This window comes from Camellia sinensis, chromosome 12, assembly GCF_055761805.1.
Source record: "Camellia sinensis isolate YWXY chromosome 12, ASM5576180v1, whole genome shotgun sequence".
Lineage (NCBI taxonomy): Eukaryota > Viridiplantae > Streptophyta > Magnoliopsida > Ericales > Theaceae > Camellia > Camellia sinensis.
The window spans coordinates 23560840-23566753 of NC_138972.1; positions in this window are offsets into that span (position 1 = coordinate 23560840).

Sequence of the window (5914 nt, forward strand, 5' to 3'; positions counted from 1 at the left end):
GCATCGCATGGGATCACATAACAATGTGAATGAAATTTGTTTGAAAATAGAGTGTTTGCATCGCAATAATAAGGTAGTGAACCCATTTACAACTCGATAAGCGAAACATAGAGACTCGATACAACCAAACAAGTGCGAGTACAACCCGATAAGCAAATCAAGGACCTAAAGGGAGTGAAACATAACTCGATAAGCAAATATACGACAACTCGATAAGCAAATAGGCATGACTCTGCAAGAATCGATCACCGGAGGGCATTGGAGGTGGTAGAATTCCCCAATCCTCAGCATAAACAGTTCATAGAACAAGGAGGAAGACCACCGGCCAGTGGTAGTGGCCATCGGCCATGATAACTTGTCACCGGCCAAAAGTGGTGGCCGGTCGGCACTACATTTGGCCGGCCGGCCATAAATTTCTAGGACCACCAGAACTTTGACATCTTTCCTCCACTCACACCTTATCTCCTACAAAAGGCCTCAGCTTCGTAGTTCTACTCAATTCAACACTAATTTGCTCGAAATGAAGGGATTTCTTGCCCAGAATCTCTCGTCCTGGATTAACAACTTGGATGGCTCGGAAAAGCTGAATTTCTGGGGTTTCAGCATAAACGCACTATTCACTCTGGGTCGTACCCCGTTACACCTCCCGTTTCTCCATGCGGCGGCAAGGTTTTGGAATCCGGTGACACATGTCGTTAGCTTTAACGGGCAAGAAGTGTGTCCTACCTTTGAAGATTTCCGAGTTTTACTGGGATCTCAGCGTGACAAGGAGATCCTGCCCCATCTTAATTTTGGCCATGCCCAAACCTTAGGGCGAATGTGTGGACTCACTATGCGTGACGATCGGTCTCTGATTTATGACGGCATGCTGGACATTCCCAGTTTGATCTATTGGTTTTCCAATGCCGGTGTTCACAACGACCATCATTGGCAAGGCTTCCGGCGACACGCCCTCTGTTTGTGCATGCTATCTCATTTTCTGTTTGTCTCAAGCTCCGGAGGGTCTAGCGTCCGGATAATTGAGGTTGCCCAAGGATTGAAGGAGGGCAAGGGCTGCATTGCCATGACTCTGGCTGAGACGTTGATGGGCTTAGAGGCCTTTCATCGCCGACAGACGACCAGATTCGCGGGGAGTCCACTACTGTTGCAGGTAATGTTTCCCACCCAATCACAAATGTGTACTACTCACACCGCTCGGCCCTCAAACTCGTTTTGTCACAAAACCCTTTTCTCACTTTTTCTCTCATCGTACATCTCTCTATTCTTTATTCTCTCATTTTTCATCCCTTCCCAGGTGTGGTTGATGGACAAGTTGCAGGTTGTGGACTCTTGCCAAGCATACTCAGCTCGCGGCTACTTCTTCAGGCAACATTTGGTCGACGCCCTTGATGAGGGTTGGTGGTTCGACTTGATGTGCAATTTATCTGCCGACGTCATTGCTTGGCGGTGCTCTTTGCTCAATCTACCGGCAATGGGCTACAGCATGTCCCGACAAATTGGGATTCAGTTGATTGGCTTTACTCACTGTGTGTTCTATTTCCCATTCCGGTTCCAATGCCAGTTCGGCCATGACCAGATTTGCCCCGCAGAGGGGATAGAATATCTTGCTGCCTTTCCGTTTCGAGGTGCGCAGCTTGTTCGGTAGGCCACAGCGTGGAGGACAAGAGAACTCCTGGCCCCCGCTCCTACTTTCAGTTGTACTTTGTCTGATGAGTGCATAGATTGGCTTAATGAGGATGCACAGATCGGGCCCAGCTTGGCACCGGGGGCTTCGACCAGCTCTGGGAGGGGGCACAGGAACACCTGACTTGACTATGCCCCGGATTTATTGTTTTATTAGTACTTTCAAGTTTTCCTTATGAATGTAATAAAAAGCAACTTCAATTTGTATGCAAGAGCAGGAGGACTCTGTACTGAAATCAATGAACTTGAAGGTTGTGGTACTGAAAATTTTCCGCTTTGGTCCAAAAATGGCCTTAGTTGTAAAAAGATTAATTTGAACAAAGTCAACTTTTATCAAAACTTTTCTAAACTATTTCCGATATGGATCGGAACTGGACACGCCTGAGATCTGTCACTGAGATGCACAAACCCCGGATCCCAACAACTGGAAAGTTGCCCCTAGTCTACCAAGCACTGGACCAGAGATCATAACTGAGCTCTTGGATGCTGAATACACAAAGATGGCCCAAGACGATCAAATGGACAAAGTTGATCGGGGAAAAGTTTATGGCTGAACTTCAGGACGAAGCTGCCTATGTATCCCAAAGATGGGAATCAAGACTTACGTAGTTCAGGCTTGGGTTCACTCGAGTATTTTCACTCTCCTTTTACGCTCTAACTTTTGCCAAGGCCACCCTTTGCGGGTTTTCAACCTTGCGAGCTTAGTTTTTATATTTCTAATTTTTCGTGCTCTAACTTTTGCTTAGGTCGCCCTTTCAGGTTTTCGGCCTAGCGAGCCTCTCAGGGGTAATATTTCTTCAATTTGTCCATGTTGATCGGTTGGGAGAACTCTAGGACATCTAGGTCCATCAGAACGACAGCTCCACCCGACCAAATAGACTTAATGATGTAGGGACCAGTCCAATTGGGTCTAAACTTACCCCTTGGGTCATGGATGGGAGCTCGGTTATCCTTGAGTACCAAATCTCCTTCTTTCAAATTCCTGGACTTAACCTTCTTGTTGAAAGCCTGGGCAATTCTGCGCTGATAACCTTGAACATGGTACAATGCTTTCTGTCTTCTCTCATCAAAGAGCATGAGTTCCTCGAATCTGCTCTACTGCCAATCTGCTTCGGCTATTTGACACTCAGCCAATACTCGCAATGACGGAACCTCAATTTCGATAGGTAGAACGGCCTCCATCCCATAGACTAATGAATACGGAGTCGCCCCAGTAGAAGTTCTAATTGAAGTCTGGTAGCCCCACAGAGCAAACAGCAACTTATCTGGCCAGTCCCGGTAGGTTTCCACCATCTTCTGCAGTATGTGTTTGATGTTCTTGTTGGTGGCCTCAACCACTCCGTTGGTTTGCGGCCGATAGGTAGATGACTTATGAAAAGCCACATTGTATTTCTTTAACAAATCAATCACCTCTTTCTTGAAATGGGAACCATTGTCTGAAATAATCTTGTTTGGGAGCCCATAGCAGCAGATGATGTTGTTTCTGATGAATTTCGCAACATGTGAAGCCTTCAACACCACATAAGACTGGGCCTCGACCCACTTCGTAAAGTAATCTATCGGGACCAGGATGAACTCATGCCCATTCGACCCTTTCGGGGTAACAGCCCCGATCACATCGATTCCCCAAACTGAAAATGGCCATGGCGAAGTCATATTGTACAGCTTCGACGGCGGAATGTTCATGCGATTTGCATGGATCTGGCATTTGTGGCATCGCCGAACAAAGCCGATACAATCCTCCTCCATGGTGGACTAGTAGTAACCCTGTCTGAGGATCTTCTGCGCTAGCATTACCCCATTCATATGTGCCCCACATTCTCCTCCGTGGATGGCCTCCATCAGGTGCTTTGATTCCTCAGCTTCTACACACAGCTTATGCATTCCCAGATGACCTCTCTTATACAGCTTACCCCCGCAGATGATGAATTGAACGGCCATTCTTCTGATTGCCCTTTTATCCTTGGTGTTTGCCTCTGGTGGATACATTTCCTTCTCTAACAAGTTCCAGATGTCGTAATACCCGGGGTTTTCGTCCTGAACCTCATCTATGGCGGCGATCGACTCGTAGACTGGCGTAAATTTCTGGTCAATGGTGACTGGACGCATCCGGACTCCGGACGGGATGTCTATCCTGGAAGATAGAGTTGCTAAAGAATCTGCGAACCTATTGTTCTCTCTTAGTAAATGAGCAAAATTTAGCTTCTCAAACCGAGGAATTAACGAGTCCAAGGTCTGGTGATACATCATCATCTTTTCTTCTTTGACTTTCCAGTCTCCTTTTGCTTTGCAGCAATGCATGGCATGCGTACGGCGTGGGCAGCCTCGCATGCACGCGGCATGGGCAGCAATGCATGGCATGTGCGCGGCATGGGAGGCCTGGCATGCACGTGGCCGGGGTAGCCTGGCATGGCATTCGTGCGGCGTCCGCGGCCTCACATGCGCGTGGTGTGGGCAGCATGGCATGGCATGGGCGCGGCATGGGCAGCAATGCATGGCATGTGCGCGGCGTGGACAGAATGGCATGCGCGCGGCCAAGGCAGCCTGGCGTAGCATGCGTGCGGCGTTGGCGGCATGGCATGCGCTTGGCGTCAGCAACCTGGCCTGGCATGCCCGCGGCGTGGGCAGCAATGCATGGCACTCGCGCGGTGTGGGCGGCATGGCATGCGCGCGGCATGGGCGGGGCATCCTGGCCTAGCATGCGCGCGGCGTGGGCGGCATGGCATGGACGCGGCGTCGGCAGCCTGGCCTGGCATGCCCGGGGTGTGGGCAGCGCGGCCTGATCGCATACTGCGCGCGCGATCTTTTGACTGTGGTGCGCGTGTTGCGCGCATGTTCTCGCATGCCTTTTCACGCCTTCGCACGCAACGTATGTCTAATGATAAGAGCCACAGCCAAGCCAAAGCGAGCAGCATGCCATGCCAAGCCAAAGCCAACAGCTTGCCATGCCATGCCTAGGCCAAGGCAGCCTAGCCAAAGCCAGCAGCATGCCATGCCAAGGCCATTGTAAGCAGCATGCCATGCCAAGGCCAAGGCAACCCAGCCAAATCCAACAGCATGCCAAGCCAAGCCAAGGCCAGCAGCTTGCCATACCAAGCCTAGGCCAAGGCAGCCCAGCCAAAGCCAGCAGCATGCCATGCCAAGCCAAGGCCAGCAGCTTGCCACGCCATGCCCAGGCCAAGGCAGCCAAGGCAGCCCAGCCAAAGCCAGCAACATGCCATGCTGAGCCAAGCCCAGCAGTTTGCCATGCCATGCCTAGGCCAAGGTAGCCTAGCCAAAGCCAGCAGCATGCGATGCCAAAGCCAAGGCCGGCAGCATGCCATTCCAAGGTCAAGGCTACCTAGCTAAAGCCAGCAGCTTGGCATGCCAAGCCAAGGCCAGCAGCTTTCCATGCCAAGCCTAGGCTAAGGCAGCCCAGCCAAAGCCAGTAGCATGCCAGGCCAAGCAAAGGCCAGCAGCTTGCCATGCCATGCTTAGGCCAAGGCAGCCGAGCCAAAGCCAACAGCATGCCATGCCAAGGCAAAGGCCAGTAGCTTGCCATGCCAAGGCCAAGGCAGCCCAGCCAAAGCCAGCAGCTTGCCATGCCATGCCCAGGCCAAGGCAGCCCAGCCAAAGCTAGCAACATGCCATGCCGAGTCATGCGTAGCAGCTTGCCATGCCATGCCATGCCTAGGCCAAGGAAGCCTAGCCAAAGCCAGCAGCATGCCATGCCAACGCCAAGGCCAGCAGCATGCCATGCCAACGCAAAGGCAGCCCAGACAAAGCCAGCCGCATGCCATGCCAAGGCAAGGCCAGCAGCTTGACATGCCATGCCTAGGCCAAGGCAGCCTAGCCAAAGCCGGCAGCATGCCATGCCAAGGACAAGGCCAGCAGCATCCCATGCCAAGCCAAGGCCAGCAGCTTGCCATGCCATGCCTGGGCCAAGGCAGCCTAGCCAAAGCCAGCAACATGCCATGCCAAGGCCAAGGCCAGCAGCATGCCACGCCAAGACCGTGGCAGCCCAGCCAAAGCCAGCAGCATGCCATGCCAAGCCAAGGCCAGCAGCTTGCCATGCCATTCCCAGGCCAAGGCAGCCCAGCCAAAGCCAGCAGCATGCCATGCCGAGCCAAGCCCAGTAGCTTGCCTTGGCATGCCTAGGCCAAGGCAGCCTAGCCAAAGCCAGCAGCATGCCATGCCATGGCCAAGGCCGGTAGCATGCCATGCCAAGGCCAATGCAGCCCAGCCAAAGCCA